Source organism: Elephas maximus, chromosome 3, assembly GCF_024166365.1.
Source record: "Elephas maximus indicus isolate mEleMax1 chromosome 3, mEleMax1 primary haplotype, whole genome shotgun sequence".
NCBI classification, from domain to species: domain Eukaryota; kingdom Metazoa; phylum Chordata; class Mammalia; order Proboscidea; family Elephantidae; genus Elephas; species Elephas maximus.
The window spans coordinates 165,245,140-165,261,938 of NC_064821.1; positions in this window are offsets into that span (position 1 = coordinate 165,245,140).

A 16,799-nucleotide genomic window follows, 5' to 3' on the forward strand; every position below is an offset into this window, starting at 1 on the left:
AAGGAAGACACAGAGAGAAGTCAATATCTATTGTGATAGGTCAGGAGAGAAATGAACTATATGAAACATACCGCATTTTACTGCCATTCTTGGTTATGTCTCTGTCCCTAGCCCCACACACAGATAAGTTCCTTGTGGACAGGTACCATGACTTTGAGTACCAGCACAGAACACATTGCCTGGAATACTGTAGGCACCTCATAAATGCCATTCATCTGTGAATGATGGAATGGGAGCTTAAAGTAGAGCAATGCCAGTAGGGGCATAGAGAAAAGAGCATATTCAAGAAATATTTTCTGAGATCCATTCTAAAGAATTTGGTCTGAGGAAAAGAGAAGAATCCAAAGCTTTTGCCTTGAATTACTAACAAGGTCTCTAATTAAGAGAAGGACAAGCAGGTTGAGAGAAAAGTAATGAGTTTAGATGGAGATGTCTGTGGGCCAGGGTCCAGAAGCCCAGTACCCACCCACCCAGGAGCCCAGTAAGTGGCTGTAAATACATATGAGGAACTCAGAAAAGTCCATTGGCTGATTTTGACTCATGACCATTCACATAGGTAGGTAAACTAGATTATTCAAAATCTGTAGTCTTTTTTGAACATGTACTGAAAATTTTCTTTCCAAAGCACACAATAACCGAGAAAAGGAAAACTGTCTTTAAAGATTCCTGCTTCATCACTCCTTCTGAAACAAAAGCAAAGACAAGAGAAGGAGCCAGGGATAATCCTGTACTCTTTGATCTCTGATGACGTCAAAGTGAATGTCTCAGATCTTCAGAGTCCCAAGGGAAAGGTTCCTGTAAGCAGTATTAGTTGTTCATGCATTATTTAGCTGACTTACTGAAGAGCAAAACAATACTTAATAGTCTATGAGAAAAGACCAACATACTTTCCTGCATTTTCTTCCTTCACACTGCCACCGAGAATTCTCAGGAAGGCCATGCTACCTTGGAGTCATGGAGCATGATGGAAACCTGAGACCATATTGTACCTGCAAAGAGTGCTGAATAAAGACCTAGGAGAAATGATTTTATTGTCTTCTTTGCTAGTTGGACATGTGACCTTGAGCAAATCACTTTACCCCTCTGAATCGCAAACTCCCCATCTGTAAAATGAGGTTAGTCTGGGTTTTCTGTGTGTGTGTGTATTTTCTTATTCGCTTAGCACTGACCTAAAGCCTTCCACATATGTAAATCATTAATTCCTCCTAAGGCCCCTAGACTTTTGTGGGTCTGACTTCCATTAACCCAGGGGCTCCAGATGGAGCCAGATGACCACCCCGGAAGAAGCAATGTATGCCAAGTCATTCCTCCTTTATTTGCGTCTCTTAGTACATCATACTGCCCCCGCCCCAGAAGACCTAAAAATATATATCTCCTACTGATAAAAATTTTGATACCTGAAAAAAAGGTGCTGCCATAACAAAAGCCTAAAATGTAGGGGCAGGTTTGGAACCAGGCAGTGGACAAAAGCTGGAATGATGGTAAGGACTTTAAGGAGAGCATTATGAGATCCTCATGGCAAAAAGTTTAGCAACACTGTCTCCTGCAGTAACGCCAAAGGCAGAAAATGTACCTAATGTGCTGGGCAGTTTAAGAACATTTCCAGCCAGATTGTTGAAGATGTCAGCTGATTTCTTGTCTGCAGATAGTAAAATGTAAGATAAGCAAAAGGAAAGATTGTTAAACCAAAAGGAAAAAGGACTTGCTGGTTTTGGATATTCTCCGGCTCTTCAGATGCCAAAAAATACTAAACTTAAGAAATGACTTCCGAGCAAAAATCAAATCCAGCACAATCTCAGGGAAAAAAAAATCATCTAAACGTGAAGCCAAAGGTGTAATTGCCAAATCCTTTGTTAAGGTCTCAGAAAGTTCAAAGGTGTTCTTCAAAGTATGCGCAGTCAGACAAAAGGCCCTCTAAAAGGTTTAAATATTTGCCATCCCAAAGAAAGGTGATTCAAACAATGCAGAAATTATCAAATAATATCACACCCAAGTAAAATTTTGCTGAAGATAATTTAAGAGAGGTTGCAGCAGTACATCGAGGCGGAACTGCCAGTAAGTCAAACTAGATTCAGAAGAGGGCATGGAGCAAGGGATATTACTGCTTATATCAGATGGATCTTGGCTGAAAGCAAACAATATCAGAAAGACGTTCACCCATGTTTTATTGATTATGCAAAGACATTCGACTGTGTGCTTCATTAACAATTTTTGGGTAACATTGGGAAGAATGGGAATTTCAGGACACTTAATTGAGCTTATGAGGAACCTGTGCATAAACCAAGGGGTAGTTGTCTGAACAGAACAAGGGGATACTGCATGGTTTAAAGGAGGAGCATCAGGGTTGTATCCTTTCACCATACTTTTTCAATCTGTACGCTGAGCAAATAATCCGAGAAAGCTGGACAGTGAATTAGGAAGACCAAAGAATTGACACCTTTGGATTACAGTGTTGGTGAAGAATATTGAATATACCATGAACTGCAAGAAGAATGAACAAATCTGTCTTGGAAGAAGTATAGCCAGAATGCTCCTTAGAAGTGAGGATGGTGAGACTTCATCTCCTGTACTTTGGACATGCTGTCAGGAGGGACCAGTCCCTGGAGAAGGATATCACAATGCTTGATAAAGTACACAGTCATCGAAAAAGAGGGAGACCCTCAACAAGACGGATTCACACAGTGGCTTCAACAATGGGCTCAAGCATAACAATGACTGTGAGGATGGCACAGGACAGGGCAGTGTTTTGTTCTGTTGTACATAGGGTCACTGTGGGTTGGAACCAACACAAGGGAACTAAAAACAACAACAACAACGTGCTCAGGGGTGGGAGAAGTGCTGAGAGAATAATGGGAACTATTTACTGGCTGCTTACTATGTGCCAGGCATTTTTGTTGGATTAGTTTCTGTTTAACTTTTTTATTAAAAAGCTTGACACACATACAGAAAAATATACCTATCAGCAAAAAAATTAAAACATGGTCAATAAATTATCACAAAGCAAATACCTGTGTAACCTCCACCCAGATCAAGAAAGAGCGCACTGTCCCCACACCAGAAGTCTCTCTTATGCCCACTCCACTATCTCCACATTAAAAAATTCCTCAAAGTTAACCACTCTTTGACTTCTAATGCTTTAGTTTAGATTTGCCTCATTTTGAACTTTATCTAAATAGAATCACATAATATTTTTTTCTTTTGTGTCTGGCTTATCTTGTGTCTCATCCATGTTGTTAAATGTACCCGTAGTTTGTAAATTTCCATTGCTGTATATTATTTTCTCCTATTGTTGCTTGTTGTTAGGTGCCATCGAGTCGATTCCGACTCATAGTGACCCTATGCACCACAGAACAAACACTGCCCGGTCCTGAGCCATCCTTACAATCCTTGTTATGCTTGAGCCCATTGCTGCAGCCACTGTGCCAATCCATCTCATTGAGGGTCTTCCTCTTTTCCGCTGACCCTGTACTTTACCAAGCATGATATCCTCTTCCAGGGACTGATCCCTCCTGATAACATGTCCAAAGTATGTAAGACACGGTCTTGCCATCATTGCTTCTAAGGAACTTTCTGGTTGTGCTTCTTCCAAGACAGATTTGTTCATTCTTTTGGCAGTCCATGGTATATTCAATATTCTTTGCCAACACCACAATTCAAAGGCGTCAATTCTTCTTAGGTCTTCCTTATTCATTGTCCAGCTTTCACATGCGTATGAGGCGACCAAAAATACCATGGCTTGCATCAGGTGCACCTTAGTCTTCAGGGTGACATCTTTGTTTTTCAACACTTTAAAGACGTCCTTTGCAGCAGATTTACCCAATGCAATGCGTCTTTTGATTTCTTGACAGCTGCTTCCATGAGTGTTGATTGTGGATCCAAGTGAAATGAAATCGTTGACAACCTCAGTTCTTTCTCCATCTATCCTGGTGTGTCTTATTGGTCCAGTTGTGAGGATTTTTCTTTCCTTTATGTTGAGCTGTAATCCATACTGAAGGCTGTGGCCTCTGATCTTCATTAGTAAGTGCTTCAAGTCTCTTCACTTTCAGCAAGCAAAGCTGTGTCATCTGCATAACGCAGGTTGTTAATGAGTCTTCCTCCAATCCTGCTGCCCCGTCCTTCTTCGTATACTCCAGCTTCTCGTAATATTTGTTCAGCATACAGATTGAATAGGTATGGTGAAAGAATACAACCCTGACACACAACTTTCCTGACTTTAAACCAGTCAGTATCCCCTTGTTCTCTCCAAACAACCGCCTCTTGATCTATGTAAACGTTCCTCACGAGCACAATTAAGTGTTCTGGAATTCTCATTCTTTGCAATGTTATCCATAATTTGTTATGATCCACACAGTCGAATGCCTTTGCATAGTCAATAAAACACAGGTAAACATCCTTCTGGTATTCTCTGCTTTCAGCCAGGATCCATCTGATATCAGCAGTGATATCCCTGGTTCCACATCCTCTTCTGAATCCAGCCTGAATTCCTGGGAATTGCCTGTCAATACACTGCTGCAGCCACTTCTGAATGATCTTCAGCAAAATTTTGCTTGCATGTGATATTAATGATATCCACATTCAGTTGGATCACCCTTCTTGAGAATAGACATAAATATGGATCTCTTCCAGTCAGTTGACCAGGTAGCTGTCTTCCAAACTCCTTGGCATAGACAAGTGAGCATGTCCAGTGTTGCATCCATTTGTTGAAACATCTCAAATGATATTCCGTCAATTTCTGGAGCTTTGTTTTTCGCCAATGCCTTCAGTGTAGTTTGGACCTCTTCCTTCATTACCTACCATCAGTTCCTGATCGTGTGCTCCCTCTTGAAATGGTCAAACATCTTTAATTCTTTTTGATATAATGACTCTGTGTATTCCTTCCATCTTATTTTGATGCTTCCTGCATCAATTAGTATTTTCCCCATGGAATCCTTCACTACTGCAACTCGAGGCTTGAATTTTTTCTTCAGTTCTTTCAGCTTGAGAGACACCGAGAGTGTTCTTCCCTTTTGGTTTTCTATCTCCAGCTCTTTGCACATGTCATTATAATACTTTACTTTGTCTTCTCAAGCCACCCTTTGAAATCTTCTGTTCAGTTCCTTTACTTCATCAATTCTTCCTTTTGCTTTAGCTGCGCAAGGTTCATGAGCAAGCTTCAGAGTCTCCTCTGACATCCTATCTTGGTTTTCTCTTTCTTTCCTGTCTTTTCAATGACCTCTTGTTTTCTTCATGTATGATGTCCTTGATGTCATTCCACAACTTGTCTGCTCTTTGGTCATTAGTGTTCAAGGTGTCGTATCTATTCTCGACATGGTGTCTAAATTCAGATGTGATATACTCAAGGTTGTATTTTGGCTCTCGTGGACTTGCTGTGATTTTCTTCAGTTTCAACTCCTCCTGACAGGAGCTGCCCATTTAGTCTCCTGTATTTGCTTGAACTAAGAATGACACTCTTCACTAGTATTATTTTATGTTTTATGTTGTTGTTGTTGTTAGGTGCCATCGAGTCGATTCCAACTCATAGCGACCCTATGCACAACAGAACAAAACACTGTTTTATAGTATAGTCTAATCTTTGTCTGAAGAGTGGACCTAGGAAATGTTCTTAGTTCTGGGTTAACAGAGTATCCAAGGGCCATGTCTTCTAGGGTTCTTCTCAAACAGACCATTAAGCCTGGTCTTTTTACGTGATTATGAGTTCTGCACCACACTTTTTTCCTGCTCCATCAAGGGTTCACCTTTGTGTTCCCTGTCAGGGCAGTCATTAGCGATAGGCAGGCAACATCTGGTTCTTCTGGTCTCAGGCTTGTGGAATCTCTGGTTTATGGGGTCCTTTTGTTTCTTGGGCTAATATTTTCCTAATGTCTTTGGGGTTCTTCATTCTACTTTCCCCCAGGTGGGTTGGTACCAATTGACACATTTTACATGGCTGCTCGCTAGCTTTTAAGACCCCAGATGCCACTCACCAAAGTGGGATGCAGAACATTTTCTTGATAAACTTTGTTATGCCAATTAATTTAGGTGTCCCCTAAAACCATGCTCCCCAGACCTCAGCCCCTGCTTCTTTTTCCCTCGAAGTGTTTGGTTGTATTCAGGAAACTTCTTAGTTTTGGGTTTAGTCCAGTTGTGCTGACTTCCCCTGTATCTTGTGTGTTGTCCTTCCCTTCAACTAAGATAATTTTTGTCTACTATCTAGTTAGTGAATTGGCCTCTCCCTCCCTCTCCACCATTGTAACCATCAAAGAATGTTTTCTTCTGCATTTAAACCTTTTCTTTCTTGAGTTCTTATAATAGGGGTCTGATACAATATTTATCCGTTTGTGACTAACTAATTTCACTCCGGATTCATCCATGTTGTGGGATGTTTCATAGGTTCTTCATTGGGTAGTATTCCATTGTATGTAAGTTCTGTAGTTTATCCATTTGTCCATTGATGGGCACCTAGGTTTCTACCTTTTTGCTATTGTGAGCAGTGCTGCAGTGAACATGGGATTGCATATGTCTAGTCATTCAACAGTTCTCATTTCTTAGGATATATTCCAAAGAAATATAGGAGCAGAATTCTTGGCTTGTATGGTACTTCTATTTCTAGCTTTTTAAGGAATCACCAGATCTATTTCCAAAGTGGTTGCACCATTTTACATTCCCACCAGCAGTGTATAAGTGTTCCGTTCTCTCCACAACCTTTCCAACATTTATTATTTTGTGTTTTTTGGATTAGTGCTAGCCTAGTTGGGGTAATATGATATTTCATTGTAGTTTTGATCTGCTCTTCTGTAATACCTAATGACTGTGAGTATTTCCTCATATATCTATTAGCTGCCCAAGTGTGTTCTTTGGTGAACTATCTGTTTATATCCTTTGCTCATCTTTTAATTGGGTTATTTGTCTTTTTTCCCCACACATCTGTCTGTTTGTCATACTGTGGGGCTTGCATGTTGCTGTTATGCTGGAAGCTATGCAACCGGTATTCAGACACCAGCAGGGTCACCCATGGAGGACAGGTTTCAGCTGAGCTTCCAGACTAAGACAGACTAGGAAGAAGGACTGGGCAGTCTACTTCTGAAAAGCATTAGCCAGTGAAAACCTTATGAATAGCAGTGGAACATTGTCTGATATAGTACTGGAAGAGGAGCCCCCCGGGTTGGAAGGCACTCAAAAGATGACTGGGGAATAGCTGCCTCCTCAAAGTAGAGCCAAACTTAATGACGTTGGTGGAGTAAGCTTTTGGGACCTTCATTTGCTGATGTGGCGTGTCTCAAAAAAGAAGAAACAGCTGCAAACATCCATCAATAATTGGAACTTGGAAGGTATGAAGTATGAGTCTAGGAAAATTGGAAATCTTCAAAAATGAAATGGAAAGCATAAACATCGAAATCCTAGGCATTAGTGAGCTGAAATGGACTGTTATTGGCCATTTTGAATAGGACAAATCATATACTCTACCATGCTGGGAATGACAACTTGAAGAGGAATGGTGTTGCTTTCATCGTCAAAAAAGAACGTTTCAACATCTATCCCAAAGTACAACGCTGTCGGCGATGGGATAATATCCATACGCCTACAAGGAAGACCAGTTAATACGACTGTTATTCAAATTTATGCACCAACCACTAGGGCCAAAAGATGAAGAAATAGAAGATTTTTTATCAGCTGCTGCAGTCTGAAATTGATCAAACATGCAATCAAGATGCATTGATAATTACTGGCAATTGAAATGCAAAAGTTGGAAACAAAGAAGAAGGATCAGTAGTTGGAAAATATGGCCTTGGTGATAGAAACAATGCCAGAGATCGAAGGATAGAATTTTGCAAGACCAACGACTTCTTCATTGCGAATACTTTCTTTCACTAACATAAATGGCGACTATACACATGGAACTCGCCAGATGGAACACACAGAAATCAAATTGACTACATCTGTGGAAAGACACGATGGAAAAGCTCAGTATCATCAGTCAGATCAAGGCAAGGGGCCGACTGTGGAACAGATATTCAATTGCTCACATGCAAGTTCAAGCTGAAACTGAAGAAAATCAGAGCAAGTCCACAAGAGCCAAAATATGACCTTGAGTATATCCCACCTGAATTTAGAGACCATCTCAAGAATAGAATTGACGCAGTGAACACTAGTGACTGAAGGCCAGACGAGTTGTGGAATGACATAAAGGACGTCATACATGAAGAAAGCAAGAAGTCATTGAAAAGACAGGAAAGAAAGAAAAGGCCAAGATGGATGTCAGAGGAGACTCTGTGACTTGCTCATGAACCTCGAGCAGCTAAAGCAAAAGGAAGACTTGATGAAGTAAAAGAACTGAACAGAAGATTTCAAAGGGTGGCTTGAGAATACAAAGTAAAGTATTATAATGACATGTGCAAAGAGCTGGAGATAGAAAACCAAAAGGGAAGAACACTCTCGGTGTCTCTCAAGCTGAAAGAACTGAAGAAAAAATTCAAGCCTCGAGTTGCAGTAGTGAAGGATTCCGTGGGGAAAATGTTAAATGGCACAGGAAGCATCAAAATAAGATGGAAGGAATACACAGAGTCATTATACCAAAAAGAATTAGTCTACGTTCAACCATTTCAAGAGGCGGCATATGATCAGGAACCGATGGTACTGAAGAAAGAAGTCCAAGCTGCTCTGAAGGCATTGGTGAAAAACAAAGCTCCAGGAATTGATGGAATATCAATTGAGATGTTTCAACAAGCAGATGCAGTGCTGGAGGTGCTCACTCATCTGTGCCAAGAAATATGGAAGACAGCTACCTGGTCAACTGACTGGAAGAGATCCATATTTATGCCTATTTCCGAGAAAGGTGATCCAACGGAATGTGGAAATTATAGAACAATATCATTAATATCACACACAAACAAAATTTTACTGAAGGTCATTCAAAAACGGCTGCAGCAGTATATCGACAGGGAACTGCCAGAAATTCAGGCCAGATTCAGAAGAGGACATGGAACCAGGGATATCATTCCTGATGTCAGGTGGATCCTGGCTGAAAGCAGAGAATACCAGAAGGATGTTTACCTGTGTTTTATTGACTATGCAAAGGCATTCGACTGTGTGGATAACACTGCGAAGAATGGGAATTCCAGAACACTTAATTGTGCTCATGAGGAACCTTTACATAGATCAAGAGGCGGTTGTTCAGAGAGAACAAGGGGATACTGACTGGTTTAAAGTCAGGAAAGTTGTGCATCAGAGTTGTATTCCTTCATCATACCTATTCAATCTGTATGCTGAACAAATATTACGAGAAGCTGGAGTATACGAAGAAGGACGGGGCAGCAGGATTGGAGGAAGACTCATTAACAACCTGCGTTATGCAGATGACACAACTTTGCTTGCTGAAAGTGAAGAAGACTTGAAGCACTTACTAATGAAGATCAAAGACCACAGCCTTCAGTATGGATTACACCTCAACGTAAAGAAAACAAAGACCCTCACAACGGTACCAATGAGCAACATCATGATGAACGAAGAAAAGATTGAAGTTGTCAAGGATTTTATTTTACTTGGATCCACAATCAACAACCATGTAAGCAGCAGTCAAGAATCAAAAGACGCATTGCATTGGGTAAATCTGCTGCAAAGGACATCTTTAAAGTGTTGAAGAGCAAAGATGTCACCTTGAAGACTAAGGTGCGCCTGACCCAGGCCATATTTTCAGTCGCTTCATATGCATGTGAAAGCTGGACAATGAATGAGGAAGACCGAAGAAGAATTGACACCTTTGAATTGTGGTGTTGGCGAAGAATATTGGTTATACCATGGACTGCCAAAAGAAAGAACAAATCTGTCTTAGAAGTACAACCAGAATGCTCCTTAGTGGCAAGGACGGCAAAGCTGCATCTTACATACTTTGGACATGTTGTCAGGAGGAATTAGTCCCTGGAGAAGGACATCATGCTTGGCAGAGTACAGGGTCAGCAGAAAAGAGGAAGACCCGCAACGAGGTGGATTGACACGGTGGGTGCAACAATGAGCTTAAGCATAAAAACGATTGTAAGGATGACTCAGGACCGGGCAGTGTTTCGTTCTGTTGTGCATAGGGTCCCTATGAGTTGGAACCGACTCAACGGCACCGAACAAGGACAACAATTGTCTTTTTGTTTTTGAGGTTTTGCAGTATCATATAGATTTTAGAGATCAGATGCTGATTGGATTTGTCCTAGCCAAAAACTTTTTCCCAGTCTGTAGGTAAAATCTTTTTGTTCTTTTCGTGAAGTCTTTGAATGAGCATAGGTGTTCGTTTTTTTGGAGCTACCCATTATCTATTTTCTCTCCTGGTGTTTGTGCACTGTTAGTAATGTTTTGTACGCTGTTTATGCTGTGTATTAGGGCTCCTAGTGTTGCCCCTATTTTTTCTTCCATGATCTTTATCATTTTAGATTTTATATTTAGGTCTTTGATCCATTCCGAGTTAGCTTTTGTGCATGGTGTGAGGTATGGATCTTGTTTCATTTTTTTGTAGATGGATATCCAGTTATACCAGCACCATTTGTTAAAGAGACTGTCTTTTCCCCTATTTAACAGACTTTGGGCCTTCGTCAAATATCAGTGCTCATTTGTGTATGAATTTACATCTGGATTCTCAATTCTGTTCTATTGGACTATGTATCTGTTGTTGTATCAGTACCAGGCTGTTTTGACTACGATGGCAGTATAATAGGTTCTAAAATCAGGTAGTTTGAGGCCTCCCACTTTGTTCTTCTCCTTCAGTAATGCTCTACTTATCCTGGGCCTCTTCCTTTTCCATATGAAGTGGAGATTTGTTTCTCCATCTCATTAAAAAATGTCATTGGAATTTCGATGGGATTGCATTGTATCTGCAGATCCCTTTGGGTAGAATTAACATTTTCACAATGTTGAGTCTTCCAATCCATGAGCAAGGTAAGACTCTTACGTAAGTCTCTTTTGGTTTCTTACAGTAGTGTCTTGTAGTTTTCTTTGTACGGGTCTTGTACGTCTCTGGTTAGATTTATTCCTAAATATTTTATCTTCCTGGGGGCTATTGTAAAAGGTGTTGATTTGGTGATTTCCTCTTTGAAGTCCTCTTTGTTGGTGTAGAGGAATCCAACTGATTTTTGTATGTTCATCTTGTAGCCTGATACTTTGCTGAGATCTTCTATTATTTCCAGTAGTTTTCTTGTGGATTCTTTGGGCTTTTCTGTGTATAAGATCATATCCTCTGCAAATAGGGATACTTTTACTTCTTCCTCACCAATCTGGGAGCCCTTTACTTCTTTTTCTTGCCTTAATGCTCTGGCTAGGACCTCCAGCACAATGTTGAATAAGAGCATTGATAAAGGGCATCTTGGCCTGGTTCCAGTTCTCAAGGGGAGACTCTTCCCATTTAGTATGATGCTGGCTTTGTATAATGTTGTTTTATTATGATGAGGAATTTTCCTTCTATTCCTATTTTGTTGAGAGTTTTTATCATTAGTCGGTGTTGGACTTCGTTAAATGCCTTTTCTGGGTCAATTGATGAGATCACATTGTTCTTACCTTCTGTTTTATTTATGTGATGGATTACATTGGTTGTTTTTCTAATGTCGAACCATCCCTGCATACCTGGTATGAATTTCACTTGGTCATGGTGAACTATTTTTTGATATGTTGTAGAATTCCTTTGGCTAGAATTTTGTTGAGGATTTTTGAGTCTATGTTCATGAGGGATATAGGTCAGTAATTTTCTTTTTTTTGGTGCCTTTACCTGGTTTTGGTATCAGGGGGTTATGCTGGCTTCATAGAATGAGTTCAGTAATATTCCATTGTTTCGTATGTTCTGAAATACCTTAAGTAGTTCCGGTATTAACTTCTCAGTAAAATTTTGGTAGAATTCTCCAGTGAAGCAATCAGGGCCAGGGCTTTTTTGTTGTTGTTGTTGGGAGTTTTTCCCTTACCTCTTCAACCTCTTCTTTTGTTATAGGTTTATTTAGTTTTTCTACCTCAGTTTGTGTTAGTTTAGGTAGGTAGTGTGTTTCTAGGAATTTGTCCATTTCCTCTAGGTTTTCAAATTTGTTGGAGTACAATTTTCTATAGCATTCTGTTATGATTCTTTCAGTTTCATTTGGTTTGGTCGTGATATCACGCATCCCATTTCTTATTCAGGTTATTTGCTTCCTTTCCTGTTTTTCTTTTGTCATTTTGGCCAATGGTTTATCAATTTTGTTGATCTTTTCAAAGAAGCAGCTTTTGGTCTCGTTAACTCTTTCAATTGTTTTTTATTCTCTATTTCATTTATTTCTGCTTTAACTTTTATAATTTGCTTTCTTCTGGTGCCCAAGGACTCCTTTTGCTGCTCTCTTTCTATTTGTTCAAGTTGTAGGGTTAATGTTTTGATTTTGTCCCTTTCTTCTTTTTGGATGTGTGCATTATTGCTATTATGTGACCTCTGAGCACTGCTTTTGCTGTGTCCCTAGGGTTCTGGTAGGATGTGTTTTCATTCTCATTTGATTCTGTGAATTTCTTTATTCCATCCTGGATTTCTTCTATAACCCAGTAGTTTTTGAGCAAGATGTCATTCAGCTTCCATGTATATGATTATTTTTTTCCTTGCTTTTTCTGTTATTGATTTCTACTTTTATGGCTTTATGGTCAGAAAAGATGCTTTGTAATATTTCTATGTTTTGGATTCTGTGAAGGTTTGCTTTGTGGCCTAATATGTGGTCTATTCTGGGAATGTTCCATGTGCATTGGAATAGAAAATACACTTGGCTGCTGTTGGGTGGAGTATTCTGTATGTATCTATGAGATCAAGTTGGTTGATTGTGACATTTAGATCTCTCATATCTTTATTGAGCTTCTTTGTGGACTTTCTGTCCTTCACAGAAAGTGGCGTGTTGAAGTCTCTACTGTTATTGTGGAGCTGTCTATTTCTCTTTTCAAAGCTATTGGAGTTTATTTCATTTTTTTGGAGCCCAGTCATTGGGTGTGTAAATATTTATTATGATTATGTCCTCCTGATGTATTGACCCCTTAATCGTTATGTAGTGTCGTTCCTCATCCTTCATGGTGGATTTCACTTTAAAGCCTATTTTATCAGAGATTAGTATTGCCATTCCTGCTCTCTTTTGATGGTTCTTTGCTTGATATATTTTTTTCCATTGTTTGAGTCTAAGGTGTGTCTCTTGTAGGCAGCATATAGACGCATGGTGATTTTTTTTTATCCATTCTGCCACTTTCTGTCTCCTTATTGGTGCATTTAGTCCATTTACATTCAGTGTAATTATTGATAGGTATGAGGTATTGCTGTCATTCTGATGTCTTTTTGTGTGTGTGTTGTTGACAGTTTCTTTGTTCCACTTAATTTTCTATGCTGAGTCATTTTCTTTACGTATTTTCTCTTTATCTTTCTGATTATTGTTGATTTTGTATTTGCTGATGTTTTGTTTTTCTTGTTTATTTTGATGTGTAGGACTGTTAATTTCCTTTGTGGTTACCTTAATATTTACCTCTATTTTTCTAAGCTTAAGCCAATCTTTTATTTCTTGATATATCTTTAACTTCTCCATACGAAAGTTCTATAACTACATTATTTAGTCCCTCTTTTTTGTTTTAGTGTTGTCATCTTTTACATATTGACATCTCTGTTTCCCTATTTTCAGTGTTTTAGCTTTGATTTATTTTTGTGACTTCCCTATCTAAGTTGATATCTGGCTGTTCTGTCCTGCGTTCTAGTCTCAGGTTGTTATCTAGTATTATTGGTTCTCTAACCAGAGGACTCCCTTTAGTATTTCTTGTAATTTTGGTTTGGTTTTTACAAATTCCCTTAACTTCTGTTTATTTGGAAATGCCCTAATTTCACCATCATATTTGAGAGACAGTTTGCAGCATATATAATTCTTGGCTGGAAATTTTTTCCCTTCAAGTCGTCATCCCATTGCCTTCTTGCCTGCATGGTTTCTGCTGATTAGTCAGAGTTTAGTCTTATTGACTCTCCTTTGTAGACGACTTTTCATTTATCCCTAGTCACTCTTAAAATTCTCTCTTTACCTTTGATTTTGACAAGTTTAATTACAATATGTCTTGGTGACTGTCTTTTGGCATCTACCCTGTGTGGGGTTCGATGAGTTTCTTGGATAGATATATTCACGTCCTTCATGATATCAGGAAAGTTTTCTGCCAACAAATCTTTAACATTTCTCTCTGTATTTTCTATTATTTCCCCACCCCCCCCTTCTGGTACTCCAATCACTCATAGGTTATTCCTCTTGAGAGAGTCCCAGATAATTCTTACAATTCTTGTATCTGATTTTTTCTCAAATAGATTGGTGTCAAGTGCTTTATCTTCAATCTCACTAATTCTGACTTCCATTGCCTCAATTCTGCTAGTATGACTTTCTATTGAGTTGTCTAATTCTGAAATTTTGTTGTTAATCATTTAGATTTCTATTTTCTGTTTCTCTATGAATTCTTGCAGCCTGTTAAATTTGTCATTTTGCTCTTGTATAACCTCCCTAATTTCCTCTATTGCTTTGTCTGTGTGTTCCTTGGCTTGGTCTGTATTTTGCCTGATCTCATTCTTAATCTCTTGAACAGCTCCGTATGTTAATCTTTTAAATTCTACCTACGGTAATTCCAAGACCTTCTTTTCCTCTGGGAAGATTCCTGGCTCTTTACTTTGGCCACTTGCTGAAGCCATCATGGCCTACTTTTTTATGTGATTTGATATTGACTATTCTCTCTGAACCATCAATAAATTATTACGTTTATTTATTTTATGTTCGTTTACCACATCCTAGCTTGTTGTTCTGTTTTGTTTTAATATGCCCGAATAGGCTTGTCATGTAAGGTACTTTGATTATTGCCATCTTTGAAGATCTCACATCCTGTCACCAGGTGGTTAGAGCAGCTACTGGGTATGTTAGCCTAGGAGTCCATTTACTTTTCTTGTATGGATTCAGCTCAGGTGTCCAGGTCATCAGTCACAGAGTGTGTGGTTCAGACTCTCACCTACAGTCCTAGACAGGCAGGGCTATGGATGGGTGATTGAAGCAGGCACAGGTATCTGGCTGCAGTAGAGGGTTATGTGCTGAGCAAGGTAAGGGGGTGATGGCTATCCCTGAGTGCCTAGGTGGAAGGCGTGTTCCTGTTCTCTAGAGTGCATGGGTGGGTGGGTTTCATAGCCAGGCAACTTTGGGCACCCAATGCTGCTGGCTGTAAGAATTGGGAGGCGCAACTTAATCTCAGTCCCCAGTCATGGATGGCAAGGTGAAGTAGGTAGAGCCACCAGTCCTTAGGACCCTGACGTGGGTGGGTAAGGACCCTGTTTCATGGGCAAGGCAATGTCAAATGTCACGAATCTGCCATTCCCCTTTAGCTGTTGCAGTTGAAATATGCTTCAGGTATATAACCTGTTGTACTATGCTAATGAGGGCCTACACAGTTGAAATGGGCCCACACAGGTCTAGGCAGCGGTGAGAGACATTCAAAGTCCATGAACCTCTTATGCTTGTGCCTAGGCAAAGGGTCTGTGCCTATCCTGAGGTCCTGGCTTAGGGGAGCTGGCTGATTATTTTTTCCTGTTTGTTATTTGTTTGTTAATTTATTCCCTCTCCGAAGCTGGGAAAATGTAGGAGAATGGGCACGCGACAGATTCCACTTGTGGCCCAGGGTGTGTGGCAATCACTGAAGCCAGACTGCGACTAGAGGAGAGTGAAGATGGAGTGGGTGATGGGGAAAGAGGTATTTTCCAGAGGGGGAAGGGTTATTTTGATCCCACACAGTAGGTTAGATGCTTGCTCTTAACTTTTGCAGACCCAACTCTGCTTTCCCCTGGCTCCAGAGGCTTATGCAGACTCTCCACCACTCAGTTTCTCCCACGTGGGAAACGCATCCTGAGTGCAACTGCTTGCCTCAGCATGCGCACGGCAGCAAATCTAGCCTGCAGAGTGCCAGTCAGGTCAGGTCCAACAAATCCTCACTGCTTCTGAACTGCCTCTCCCTCTCCCTGCCATTCAGTTCCACTCCTCAACTTTGTCTTTCATGTTCAGGGCTCCTTGACTATCATATATAGTTGAATCACTTGTTTTGGGGGTCTTTTTTGTAAGGCAGACCACAAGAAGTGTCTGACTACTCTGCTATCTTGGCCCCATCTCCAAGAAGCCTTCCTAAAATTAAGGAAAACTTAAAAGATACATATTTTTCCTGAGCTCGTTCTGAGGCCCATACTTCTGCTCCTCATAACCAATATTTTGCCATTTAATAAACCAGGAAATTAAACCAAGTACTCAACATTAGCCAATTCAAAACAAACAAACAAAAACTCTAAATGATATTTAAAGTCAGAATTGTTTTGATACCGTAATTTCTCTCATGACACTTGAGTTAACACACACTCTGGATTCAGATTTCCAGTGACCTGTATTCCATGTGAATACAGCCTCTCTGCATTGCACACCATCTGGTGAACTTAACTATCCAAGAGCACAGTCTTTACCTGATGGCCTATGATGGTGTAGTGGCCAGGATTTTTGAAGCACTGCTCGAAGCATTATAAACAAAAACTGTAGTGGAACTTTGGAATTTGAAAGCAAAGGGTAAGGGGAGCTTTTACGGGTGTAGGGAGTTGGCAGCTAATTCCTGCTCCAGATTTGAGAGCTTGCAGACACACCCATCTTGGTAGATAGCCACAATCATTAGCATCTTTCTAAACCAGGAAGAATGTGATGCAGATTAAAGACCTACAGGAGTATATGACTCATATGCATCTGTCTGTTAGCTCAGTGTAAGTTAGTATGTCTATTGTGGTGTTTATTGTCTAAAGGACCCAAATCTCCAAATAAGTTACT